This window comes from Camelina sativa, chromosome 12, assembly GCF_030686135.1.
Source record: "Camelina sativa cultivar CO46 ecotype springtype chromosome 12, ASM3068613v1".
Lineage (NCBI taxonomy): Eukaryota > Viridiplantae > Streptophyta > Magnoliopsida > Brassicales > Brassicaceae > Camelina > Camelina sativa.
The window spans coordinates 8,876,426-8,891,172 of record NC_141891.1 but is presented as its reverse complement, the minus strand read 5'-3'; positions in this window follow the sequence as shown (position 1 = coordinate 8,891,172).

The following is a 14,747-nucleotide window of genomic DNA, read 5'->3' as shown; positions in this document are numbered from 1 at the left end:
CTGTATTGCGTAAAGAAGAAGAAACAATTCGAATTCGAATAGGATCATAAACGCAATTAAACTGTGCAAAGGATTCTGGAAAAGAGTTTGGTTTAGCTTTTAAACCAGGGAAGCCGAATGCTTCAAAATTCAAAGCCCAAAATAAAGCCCATTGGGCCTAAACTATTATGAACTACGAGTTAAAAAGATCGTCGGTGTTCATTTTTTACTCGCAGATCCCGGCAGGCATGTGATCTGAACTCCGACAAAATGGAACTAGTGGTCTCAAGAAATGCAATGTTTGGAGGGTTCTATCTTGTAAGAGGCACCACTAGCCTTAATAACCCCACATGGTTATCATCAGGATGATATTTGAATGGAGTTTGCGACTGATAATATATGTTTTTTCATAATACTATATATCTTTTTACTGAAATAACATATTTTCTGAGTCAAAAGAAAAGGAGGTTCATGATAACAGTACATAGTTTTGTCGTGATTGTGTTTTGGAGGAGGAACAGGTAGGTGGTAGAGATTACAATAGGAAGGAGACAAATAAGGCAAGTTACAACGTGAACTTGATTTGTCTAATTCCAGAAAATGACATGTCCTCCTGCTCGTATACTGCAATAAGGCTTTCTCTTCTTCTTTCCAAGTTGCGAAATTAGAAACCCACACACATATACATATTGAAAATCTCAATGTTATATAAATATGTCAATTTTTATGTAAATCCTCATGTCCCCACGAAATCAGTGGTTCAACATGTTTTTTGTTTTGCTTCTCCGCTGTTAAAACGACGGCTTAATTATTAGGAAATTTATGGAGTTAAACCATCTTTAACGTCTTGTTATAATTGGAATGCTACACTATTAACTTGTGTTTTACCAATGTGCATGGCATATAAGTTTTCACGTATAAAACTACAAAGAGTATAAGTTTAGATTGTATACATAAATTGGTTTCCCACACACGGTAGTACATATCTCCCTAGTGTACTAATATATATATATTGAAGCTTATATGAACGATGAAGAAAATAAACTTTATTTTCTCGACAAGGGAAAAAGAAAAACAAACTATCATATCATTTATAAAAAATAGATAACATGAGAATAGACATAACAGTCAACGTCCAATTGCTTTATATGTTCTTCTTTGCCTTTTCTCAAGTCAGGGTCAAAAACTTGTTTTAGGGGTTGTCGACAAGTTACACAAAACAAGAGATAAATTACTTATAACTTTCGTTAAACAAACAATTGCCTTGTTAATATGTAATTATCAAAAATAGTGATTGTAAAAAAGTCAATTTCATGCGTGTTCCAAAACAGTGATGTGTGTATTATAATAGACCAATGGTTCCAGATTTCCTGGTAAAACTGAAAAGCTTTTTTACCCTAACTCTATGTGCTATGTATGAGTATGAGCCTATGACTACGATTATTACTATCTCCAAAAAGTTTTTGATTTTTTTCTAACCTTAGTATTAAATTTGATTGGCTGTGTAGTCCCTTAAAATACGGAGTCAAACGAGGCATTTGTATCTCATTTAACTTTAGTCGTTAGCTCTTTTTATTTACATTTGCAAAGACATGGAAATATTTCACACAACTCACAGGGAGGGATGTACTATATAGCATATTTTATATTGAACCTGAATCTTTCCGGTTGAGGCTCCGGGTTTATGACACCAAATGTAAATAAATAATTCATTATTTCATGGGAATATGTGTAGTTTGTCTAAATTTTCCACAATACAAAACAGTGATACCTATATTAAATTCATTTGTATAAAGTTTATAATTATTTAGACGAACCATTACGACCCATGTCTACACCTTTGGTCATAGCAGTGAACTGGTTCTCAAATATTTTATTCCCTCCGTTTCAAAATATAAAATGTTTTGGAGAAGTTTGTTGTTTTATAATATAGGATGCTTTCAAATTTCAATGCAACTTTTAGATTAGTTTAGTATTTTATATTATGCAGTATTGTTTCTGATTGGTTGAACTTGTTAAAAGTAAAGACTTCTTAATCTGCGTGCTTTGCTTAAAACATCCTATATTTTGAAACGGAGGGAGTATAAATTTGATTGTGAGTACTTTCGCGACAAGTACGGTTTTAAAACGTTGTTTAATCAATAAAACATTTAATTAGTGAGACTATAGCTAGTTAAGGTCATTTATAGTATAATAATGTGATGCACTTCACGAAACCAATATGATTGTGCTAATCAAATCATAAAGGATTCAATGTAATTGGCCGGCAATAAGGTCGTGAAAAAGTGTTGGAAAGAGTTCGTGACTCCATAGTTTAAGGGTTCCCTAATTAGATTTTAATTACAACCTATTAACTTAAGAGTAAAGATGGTATTATTATTTATTGAGATTTGTCTTCACTACATGACAAAATGTGACAAACACTTGCTAGCTCACCGCCCACTTCACCTCCACTCCACTTTGAATATGTGCAATCCAAATTATTTTATGTATCCCATTTTCTAATTAACTTGTTTTCAAATTTTGACTATATATTATTATATATAACGTCAATATTTTATGAGACACTGTTGGGGCTAGAAACAACAATTAGAAGAATAAGTTTGTAAAATGAGATCTGGGCACACTTCCGATACAAATCGACTTAGAATTATGAAAAACAACGAACTGGATTTTTGTGTTCACTTTTTCTATTGATTCGCTCTGAGCTTGATTACATGTGTTGTGTCCTTCACATTCATCTGCTATTTAAACTAGCCCTGGGTTTTCGGAAATTTCGGTTTGTTCGGAACGGCTTATTCGGTTTACGGGTTTAATCGGTAATCTGAAAACTGATCCGAATGATTCCGAACAAAGTTTCGGGTCGGGTTAAACGGTAGTCGGGGTAATCGGTTCGGTTTTCTGAATAAAATGTCAATCCGAATTAAACCGAGATACAATAGATTTCGGTTTTTCTAAACCGAACTAGCCAAAAAAACTGAGACTTTGCTCATCAGCATCCAGCTTCCTCCTCCATGTTAGCCTCGTGACCATCAGCATCCATCTACAAAACATCACAAGTTAACCATTAAAGAAGTTCAAAACAAATAACCCATCTCTGACAAAAGCAAAACAAAACAAGCGTTTAACAGAAACCCTAGTTTGTTGTTAATTTCATCTTTCAAATCCAAAACTAACAACCCAGAAGACGAAACTAGAAGAAATTTAGGAAAATAAATCGGTTTCAAAAAATTGGGGTTAAATTACTCGACGATTTGGGGTTAAACTACTCGAAGAAATGAACACAAATCCAAGTTAAATACATAAACAAGAAAGATTAGAAGAAGAAGAGGTTACCTTTTCGAATTTTCGAAATTAGGGTTAACCAACAGATGATTTCTCAACCACGATTCGATGTAAGACGATGAAGATGAAGGAGAACAACAGAATAAGAACTTTTGATGTTACAAGACGGAGAAGAACAGAAGAAGAAGATAAACGTGAGATCGAGTTTTGGTTGCTCGATGAATCGCCTTCGAGAGAGAACCAAGGGAGCAGCCGCGTGAGAGAGACAAATGATTAGGGTTAATGAGTTTAGGTATTTATACTTCGGTTTAGTAAAACCGATCGGAAATCAGGCACCGAACCGAATTGCCCCGAAACCGAATTGTCAATTTTAATTCCCCCGATCGGTTATCTCCCTCTACACTCCCGGTTTCCGAACACCGAAACAATCGGTTTACTCGGTTCGTTTCGAACAAACCGAACCGAAAACCCAGGGCTAATTTAAACTAAAATTCCTCGAAACCCTTCCTGAACGTCTCGCTGCAATCTCGGCTCCCCAATCCCGATTTCTTCTCCAGGTTGACTTCATCCTCCTGCTCGGGTTTTCCTCCATGGGCCCTTACTGGGCCTCTTTTCCTGGCCTGCGCGTACGCCCTAATGGGCTTATTTGGTGGGCCTTATGATCGTCGAAACCCAACACCAACAATTGCCCCCCAGCCTTTTAACCTATTTTTGGAGGGTTGAAAGGCGAATATCCAGAGAATCTTTCATGTCGTTTCGGTTTCGCGATCTTCCTCGGGGAAGGCTCAATGAATATCGGCTTCCGAGATCTTCGTGATGATTACCCCTCTCTCCTAAGATCCAACGGTGGAGCCGAAAGGTTTGAACGGTTTAGATTAGAGGAGAGAGAGATTCGTGGGATTACAAAGAACGACGTCAATTATGACCTATAAGTCATAAATCACACGTCTCGTCATAACCGCTCACTCATCCACTACTTCAAGGTAATTTTCTTAACCTTCTCTCCTCTGCTCAGTTATTTCTAAGTTTTGATTTCTAGGTTTGCTAGCTCTACTATTTCGCGTTTCTTTCCCTGCTGGGCGTAGTATGTTTATTTCTGTTTTCTTTTGATCCGTTTGCAGTCCGTTGCTGCTGACAACAAGCTGATCGCGCTTTATGAGCGGAGGCTTAAGGATACCCCGCAGGCTGCTGAGCTTGAGAACACAAGGCGGGTGGTTCATGAGCTGACGACGGCTCTCAAGGCTGCTCAAGAGAGAGAGGGAGCTGCAAATGGCAAGTTTGCGAGCCTAGAGGACGAGCTAACGTCCTTGAGGAGTATTCAGGATAAGCTCCTTTCCGTTGAAGCTGACCTCGCTTCCGCCCAGGATGCTCATGCGATGGCGGCAAGGGACCGGGATTTCTTGAAAACGGATAACCGATGGCTGAAGGAGAAAGCCGAGGGTATCGACCAGAAACATGCGGAGGCGACTCGTCGAGCTGTTCGTGAGGCCAAGGAGCGGATGTCCCAAGACTACCGGGCGGTGCTGGATTCAGTGAAGAGCAAGTGGGAGAGGAAGAAAGAGCAGACTGCGGTCGAGAGCGATCTTGCAGAGATCGAGTCCAACCTTCTTTTGATCAAGCAGATCGACGAGGGGAGGACATCAATTGCGGAGGAGGTGCAAGTTCTTGAGACGCAGCGGGCGGTCCTTGCGGTTAGGTCCAACTCCTTGGCGGTTTCGGAATTTTCGGTGAGCAAATTGGACCTTCCTCAGATCTCGGAAGACTCGGTCGCGCCCATGGAGGTTGACGCCGGAACCGGGGTCCCGCGCGGTCTGGACGAGCATGGGAGCAACGCGAGTGCCGCGAAGGATCCGGAGGCTGGGACCGGGGAAGAAGACGTTTGAGTTATGGTGTCTTTATTTTATTTATCGTTTTGAACTTGCGTTATTTGCCCGAAAGGGCTTTTAAATATATTGTTATGACTTGCCTGGGGGGTTTTAACCCAAGACTTTATTTCTTTTCGTTTTTTGGAATCAACTGCCTGAGGAGGCATTTAAACCCTTGTTCTTTTCATATTGTCTTTGTTAACTGTTTCGGGTCGAAACGCGTGAGTTCTAATATGTACTCAGGGTATACGGAACTCTCCTAGGCCGGCTTACGGACAGCGGGAAATGTTCCCCGGGCACTTAATTTGTGAACTCCGTAGAATTCACTAAAAATTTGCTATTTGGGGATGAAGTCCTTTGAGGTTTTCCAAATTGGGTAGTGAAATCTTATTTGCTTTCACGTGAGGTCGTGGGGTGCGGAATGTTAGCTAGAGCTGTGTTGACCTTGTTGTTTTTTTTTGTTTTTGATGAAGTGTTCGAAAAAGCTTGAAACGGTTGCAAGACAGTGCGAAATTCGCATGTGCTGTTTGGTGTCGTAGGTACGTTTATTTGTAGGCAATTTCGTCGCGCCGTTAGAAAGAGTTATTGTTTGTTGATTTGGTATATTTGGTAACGGTGCACCAGGTCATGGTAAAATTCGCGTTTTATTTGGAAAGATTTTGCGGAGCGGATCGAGTTGGGAAGGTGGCTGCGCTCAGGATATTGAGCTGCCTACGTACCCCGTAAGGGGATCAAGCCAGGTCGTAGTTCGATTATTATGGATACCTCTTAGAAGTATTTTTTGAGGTTCATGACGTTCCAAGGCCAGAGCTCGGCTTTACCGTTGCTCTCGTCTACGAGGCGGTATACGCCTTTGCGAACGGCCTCGGTGATACGGAAAGGTCCTTCCCATTTGGTTCCCATTTTGCCGGCGTTCTTTTCTTTTCTGTGATCGAACATTCGACGGAGTACTCGGTCCCCGACGGCAAAACGCCGAGGTCGGATCTTCGAGTTATAGAAGCGAGCGATGGCATTCTGGTAATTTTGAACTCGCACGTAGGCTTGTTCTCTCTTCTCGTCGATGACGTCGAGGTGATCGCGCAGCGCTTCGCTATTTTCCTCCTCATTCTCGGGGGAAACAGCTCGGCGAATACTGCCTATGGTAACTTCTGCCGGTATTACGGCCTCAATTCCGAAGGCTAAAGAGAACGCGGTCTCGCCCGTGCTGCCACGCGGCGTAGTTCGGGTGGCCCACAATACTCCGGGGAGCTGAGCGTCCCAGCCTGACTTCGCGGCGCTCAGACGGCGCTTGAGGCTGTGCAGGATCTATTTGTTGGCTGCTTCGGCCTGCCCGTTTCCTTGGGGGTACCGGGGGGTAGACGGGGTTAGTCGTATACCCCATGTGTCGCAAAACTTTTGAACCACAGCGGACATCAGTTACGATCTCGTAGGGGATTCCGTGTCGACACACCACGTTTTTCCAGAGAAAATCTTTTACGTGTTCACCCGTGATGGACTGGTAGGATTCGGCCTCGATTCATTTAGCAAAGTAATCGGTCACAACCAGTAGGTTAGTAACGCGTCGTTTTCTTGGTCGGCGGGGTCCATCAAAATTTGATTATACCCCGAGAAGGCGTCCATAAAGGAGAGAGTCTCGTGTCCGGCGGTTGCCTCGACCAGTCGATCGATATGAGGAAGCGGATAATTGTCCTTCGGACAGGCTTTGTTGAGATCTTTGAAGTCAATGCAGATCCGCCATTTCCCGTTTTTCTTTTTGACCACTACGGGGTTGGCTAGCCACTCGGCGTACTGGACCTCGCGGATAGACCCTATTTTCAATAGTCGATCCACCTTGTCGTTCACTGCTTTCGCCCTTTCGAGGCCGAGCTTACGACGCTTCTGTTTTATGGGTTTGTAGGTGGGGTCGACGTTGAGCTGGTGAGAAGTCACGCTAATGTCGATTCCTTTCATGTCCGATGAGGACCAGGCGAAGGTGTTATGATTCCGACCCAGAAACTGGATCAGGTCGTTCCTTGTACTAGGTTTGAGATCGGCCCCGATTCCAACGCATCGTTCCGGGTGCCCTTCCATGATTGGGACCTGATCGACCTTGGTCATTACGGGTCCGCGCGAGGCGGGATCTGTGCGCTTAACGAGCTGTCTTGATTCCAGCTCGTCAGTGATCATTAATTGCTATTGGTCGGATTTTTTTATCAGATCGTAGCCGCTTCTGTAACACTGTCTTGAGGTTCGTTGGCTACCGTAGATGGTGGCAATTCTGCCCCGTGACGGGAACTTCACACATTGGTGGTACGTTGACGGGACCGCCTTCATCCCATACAACCAAGGTCTACCGAGGATAGCGTTGAAGGGGGCGGGACGATCGACGACCACGAAGTCGACGAGACGTCGTACCCCACGGGCTTCCACTATGAGGGAAATGGTGCCCTTAGCTAAGGTCGTGTCGCCGGCGAACCCGGTGAGCGGGGTTTTGGCCCCTTTTAGCTCGGAATCAGGATAACCCATCCGCCTAAAAGCATCGTAGAACAAGAGATCGACGGAGCTCCCGGTGTCGATCATTATTCTGGAGAGCTCGCATCCCCCGACGTCTAACCTTACGATTAGAGCATCGTCGTGGGGTTTATCCAGGTCCGCGGTTTCGCTTTCCCAAAACGTAATCTCGTAGTCCGGGTCCGAGCGGGGTTTCCGTTCACGATGGTAACTATCGACCCTACGTTGGTAGGCCTTGATCGAATTAACTGAGTTACGACATAAGGAGGATCCTCCCGTGATGAAGTCGACTCTATGAGTCGGATTTGACTCTTTGAAACATCGGGAGATGAACGGGCGGAAGCTCGCGAGCCTCCGGGGAGCCGGAGGCGGGGTAAATACCGAGCCGGGGGAGGTACGGCAAAGAGAGAGTCCTTTGAACACCAGGTCAATGCGTTTCTTTGGGGCTGGAGGGGGGGAAGATCCCTCGGCCTCGTCGGTCCTTTCGCGCTTAGCTGCAGCTTCTTTGGTAGTGGCGTTAGCTTCTCTCGCCCTTTCTCCCTCTTTTTCGAGGTCGATTTCGCCGAGCTCTCCCGCTTCGTGCTTCCGCGCGAGGAGACGTCCCACGGTTCTGCACTCTTCAGTCGAGTGTCCGCGTATTTTGTGATACTTGCAGAATTTCTCGGGATCGAAGTTCGGGTTTTTTGCTTTGGGTGCGGAGTCAACCGCGAAAGCATGCAAACCAGACTCAAACGGCTCCTTCCGGAGAGTCTTTTTGGGAGGATTGTACGGTGCTTTTGATGACTTATGGATCTCGGCCAGAGCGGCCCGCTCCTCTTCTGCTCGGGCGAAATTAATCGACCTATGGAGTGCGTCGTCGAGCGACGGGGGTTGTCGAACGGTGAGCTCTTCGCGGAATTTCGAGGTGTACCATAAGCCATGCCGAAGGGCTGCCAGGGCAACCTCGTCGTTTAGGTTGGTTATCCTGGCTTTGGTTGACTTGAAGCGATTGATGTAATCGCGGAGCGGTTCGTCTTTTTCTTGGACGAGAAGCCAAAGGTCTGATTTGGTCACCTTAGCTTGGAAAAAGACTGAATACTGCTTCAAAAATGCCGAGGCGAGCTGATCGAAGCTGTCAATGGAGTTGGATTCCAAAGAGGCGAACCATTCCAACGCCGGTCCCACCAGGTTCTCGGCGAAGTAACGGCAGTAGCCGGCTTCACACTCGTCGTCGGTGAGATAAGCTTTTGTTATGGCTAATCTGAAAGCTCGGAGGTGCGCTCCCGGGTCCGTTATGCCCGCATATTCGGGAAGGCGGAGCTTGCCCACGTCACGAAGGCGAACCTTCGCGATTCGGTCTGTGAACGGGGTACGCCTTGTTTCGGCGATCACGCGATCGATGTCTGGGGCTGCGCTTGTTGCCAGGTGCACCTTAGAGCGGATTTGGGCCATCTCGGCGCTTGCCTTATTCATGTACTCGGTTAGGAACTTCGCGCTGAATGCGCCGCTACTCGGAGGTCCGGGAAGACCGAGATCCTCGGTCGTTATTCCTCGTGACGCCCCATTTCTGAGTTCTCCTGTCGGAACTGGATCCAGTCTCACCGAGGAGCCCTCCAGAGCCCCCGAGGTGCGTAGGACCTGCCCTGCTGACCCGACGTCCCCGGATGGGGGATGCTCGTCACGTCGCGAGCTCGCGTTACCATTTAAGACTGACGAGCTCGGAGCTCCGTTGCTCTCTGACGGCGCGAAAACGGGTAACGTTCTGATCCCGGGCGGGGTAACGTGGACCGCCTCAAAGTCGAGACGAGTCCGGGGAAGCGCTCTTTCCGTGGGATTGGTTAAAGCTGTTCCCGAAGAGTACGCGGAATCCCGATAGGATCCGAGATTTGCGCGAGAAGCGAGCTCTTGTTCGTGCCGCTCGATTCTGTTCATGAGGGCCCGATTTGTCGCATCTTGACTTTGGGTCTTATCGATCAGAACGGCGAGCATTCCGCGAATCTCGGACAGATCGTTGCTGACGGGGGTCCCGGAGGAGACCACCGGCGCATGGTGCTGTCTGGGTCGGTTCGTTCCGTTATTCTCTGAACGAGTCCATACTCGGGACTGATTCCTGTTTCCTGTCAAGATCGCGGGGGCCGTGGGAACAACCCCGACGGTAACCCCTGGGTTTGTACTACCGAGATTCTGAGTTTGGGCGGGGCTGTGATGAGTGAGACCCGAACCTCCCAAAATACTTTGGTTCGGTGCTTGACTGTCGTCAAGTGATGAGCCTGTCCCGGGTCTGACTAGATCTGTAACCTCGTTATCGGACTGGGCTGACGCGGGTGCACCCTGGGAAGGTGCACTGATGGAGGTGGATCCGTGGACTGCCGCTGGTGGAGCAGTCTCTGAGATGATTGTGTTAGCGGTGGATGGATCCATTTCGCTGGAGTTCAAAGCAGTCGATTTTTGAGAATAGAAAGACCTAAGTCCCCACAGGCGGCGCCAAGTTGTTGGGGCTAGAAACAACAATTAGAAGAATAAGTTTGTAAAATGAGATCTGGGCAGACTTCCGGTACAAATCGACTTAGAACTATGAAAAACAACGAACTGGACTTTTGTGTTCACTTTTTCTATTGATTCGCTCTGAGCTTGATTACATGTGTTGTGTCCTTCACATTCATCTGCTATTTAAACTAAAATTCCTCGAAACCCTTCCTGAACGTCTCGCTGCAATCTCGGCTCCCCAATCCCGATTTCTTCTCCAGGTTGACTTCATCCTCCTGCTCGGGTTTTCCTCCATGGGCCCTTACTGGGCCTCTTTTCCTGGCATGCGCGTACGCCCTAATGGGCTTATTTGGTGGGCCTTATGATCGTCGAAACCCAACACCAACCGACACCATATTTTTTTTAACGTTTTCTTTCAAATTTACTATATATAACCTTGAGATACTTCAACTATCAAATTCAATATCATTGGAATGTCATGATGTGTTAAGTATATATATATATCTAGTAAACACCGGTTTGAGTTTGTTGTTTGGTGTTTTACCGGCTTCTGTGCTTACAATATACTCCACTAAGTTAAAGTTCTGTGTTATTTTACTTAATTACAAGCACCAATTAAAACAAGATAGTTAAAATTCTAGTAGTAATAGATATTTTGAACAATACATAGAGATGTCAGAATTAACTAACTCTCGCTCTTGGTGCACGAGGTACCATGTTAATAATTGTGTAAGGTGGCAATCTCGAAGATTGAACAACTACAAAATTTCGAGCAACAAAAAGAATCGAAATCGTACATAACAGAAGTAAATGACAAAAATTAATCAAAAATTTAAGCGAATTTTAAGCATCTTCAATATTGATTTCATATTTGTGTTTACATTCAGAATTTTGCATATATGATTTCTGTACCTTCGTTTATAGTCAAGAAAGGATTGAATAATTCCATAATAATAAAACACAAGTTCTTTAGGGACTAGAAACCTAACTTGAAATTATATATTAATCTACAATCATGAAAGGTTAATATTGATATAGTTCACTTAGGTTCTCGGTTTAAATTAAAGTCATATATATACTATGTGTTTTAACATAAAGAAAATTGGATTTTAACCTAAATTAATATCAATAAAATAACAGAAAAACGTATGATAGGCGTACTCCTTTTCTCGAATAATTCTTCTAAGTTAATTTAAACCCGAATGTGTTTCTCGACCAGCATCATTGAAACACTTTCCAGGTACATAACGTACATTCAAACAAGATAATTAGGTCATTATTGAAACTTTACTATTTCTTTCCGTATTTTAATACTACCAAATTCTCTAATCATTATTTTTCCCTCGTGTACACGCTTAATCTAAAGGAAAAAATATTTCACCAATCACGTATTAGTTTCTGGCACCAATTATATCATTAAAAGTTAAAATAAAATGTTAATGCCATTGTTAGGAAGGAATTAGGAAGTTGAATGGTATATGTATAATGTATTTTACTATATACAGTAATCATCGAGAAAATAACTCATTACAACCACCCAACTAATGTTCTTGTCATAAACACTAAAAATGACATCATTTTGTGTCCTTCCAATCCCACACACACACACACACAAAAATGATCGGAAACCATTTTTGTCGAAACTGCAATTAAATATCTTAGAAGAAAGGTTTTGAGTTTTCCCATTATTTCTTCTGTCAAAAGATTATGGGTTTATAAAAAAGAAAAGAAAAAAAGAGACTGAGAAGAGGACGTCAGCCGTCACATGACGGGAGGAAGTGACCAAGTGGAGGGAATAGAAGAAAGAAAGAAAGAAAGAAAGGCTCGAGAAAAGAGACGAACGACGCCGTTAGTTAGCGAACTAAGTAAGTTAACGGAGAGGGTAGGTCCATTGATGGGGTCCTGAGTGGTACCATCGTCGGTCCAACGAGTGTCTCTGTATTCTTAGACAAATAATCCGTACGGTCTCTTTTCTTTGCTTCAAAATCAAACTAACCTTCTTGTTCATCTCTTTATAGGCCATGACCATATTAACTCAGCTCCACAACTTCCATCAATTTTATATGTAACAACACGTTTTATACGGTCCCAATTCTAAACTTATCGTTCAATGTATCGATAATCTTGTTCTAACCGTTCCGACTTGATTCGGTCGATCATGTTATACTATTTTCTTTCAAAACTATGAAATAGTAATGGTATTAATCTCTCTATTGCAAAATTAATCAGTGAAGTTTTTTAACTCGCGATATAAGCTGCTACCTATTAATAAATAATCTTTTATCAATTTTAAACACATACTATTACAATTAATTCATGTATAATGTTATGTTAGTATATAGTATATAACTATATATGATTTGACAGAAATTTGTTCAGCTGTTTAATTGAAATTTGAAAACAAAATACAATATCTAACAGGAATTTTCTATGGGCTTGTAATCTAATAACATGTCAGAAGAGACAAGACTCACAACCATAAAAGCATAGTTATATTACCTCTATAATCAATAATCTAACCAAACATACAGTAAGCTAAAAAAAAAAAGTTGAAAATGATTTTATTTATGATTTTGAGAGATAAAAATATATATTAAATTCATCTAAACTACTAGTAGTACTAATCTTACAAAAACAAAATCAATATAGATGATGTTATCATTTTATTTTATTTACAATTAATGTTTCGAAGTTGAATATAAGGGATATTTAATTTCTTTATTGAATTGTAAAACTGATTAATAAAACACCGTGGTCTACCACTTCTTTTTCTTGTCCAGCGAAAAAAAAACAACTTTCGATTATCACGTAAAAACTATGCACATTGTACATTGTGTGATTTATCGAATTTCTATGAAATTATCGATGTCACAAGAACTGATGATTGTGTAATGATTAATATTTCGTGGACCAACGTAGTTTTTATTATCTTAATATTTAGTGCCTATTACTATACTAATTTATTTCCGGAAACGAAGTTTGATTTGTTGAGAAATGAGAACTTATTTGTCTTTGCTTTTTCCTAATCACCGTTTTTAATTCCTTTTACTTAATGGAACTATTTAGTAGTAGTATACTAGTATAACACAGCATACGAAATCATATGTTATGTGATTCCCGAACAAATTACGTGGCTCGAAGTTAATTTGCTCGTCTAAGGTTTGATGCTTACATAGTTATATTAGTCGGTAGTGATATATACAACGATCTATTTCCCGTTTTTTCTCACACATTTTAAAATTTGTTTTCTACGAAAATCTGTACCACTTACTACAAGTCTACAACTATATGTTTTTCAACTTTATTTAAAATAATGTTCTAAGTAAGCGTATATAGTGTATATAAATATTAAACTAGCCATATTTACTTATAGTATATATGTATAGCACAGAAGTTGGACAAAAACTGTAGTATAACGTTAGAGCAGGCGAATAAAAAAATGAAGGGGAAAGACAAGACAGAACAAACGGTACATGGTTCACATACCCTGCGATCAAAAAATTGCTGCGTTCTTTGGCAATGTAGCATGGGCTTCCAATACCTTCTAATACACTTACATTATTATATACAATTCTATGATACTCACATTAACAAATTCGATCAAAATTAAACATCATAGTTCACTCTATATATATATATATACTGATAATTTAAAAATCAGTTTGTGAATATTAATTAAAATTTGTAAGTGAGAGAGTATCTATCACAATTCACAACTAGCACATGTTCAAATTTTTCTGATAATTAAGTGTTAAATTCTCAAACAAATTCACCACACACATTAAATAATCAAAAATATTCATAGCTAACAAAAACAAACTACCAATTAATACACTTCAATCATGATTTGGGAACTCAACCCTACGATAGATAGGAATGCTGCATAGTTGACCATTGGTCAAAGTATTTCCAAACACTTTTTCTTTTTCTTTTTAACTAGAGAAAATAATCTCATAGTATATATTTGCCTCTCAAGAAATGCCAAATATGCTCGTCTTTAAAAAATATGTCAGTGAATTTAAAGGCACTTTGTTACAACTCACATAAATTTTTTTTGCAGGGAAATAACAGAAAATTAACGGAGTACTAATCAGACAATTAAGAACTAGTAATACAAAACGATTCCAAAAATTACCGTGCATATATGTATATTTGTTTCGTTTTGTTGTGGCGCAACGTCCAAGGTTGTTGTCTGCCACGTCAGCCACCCCCACAGCTGTGTAATAACTAAAAAGTTGGGAAGAAGGTTTTTTGAGTCTGGTAAAGGTTAAAACAGTGGAGTAGTAAAGAACTACGAACCGTAACGGTCTTTTGTATTTTTCTCACTACAACGCAACTTGCCTTATCTGAAATGACCAAAGTAACCCCGTGGTTAAAAAAAGAGAACTTTGCACGGAGGACTTAAATCACCACCTGCCGTTGATTATTTATTTAATTTTAATTAATGGTTCTGGTCAAAAAGTAGGACTGGACCGTGTCTCCGGTATCACGTGACCTGAATCTCTAATTACGAGAACATTTTAAATTTTAAAATTTACACACACTCGTAATTAGTTTAGTAAGATACTAAAATACATGTTTTTTTTCTTCTCTTTCTCTTTGTCAGCTGCATAGGATAAAAGGCACGTCCCAGCCGTTGGATTGGACCCAATTCTGATATAA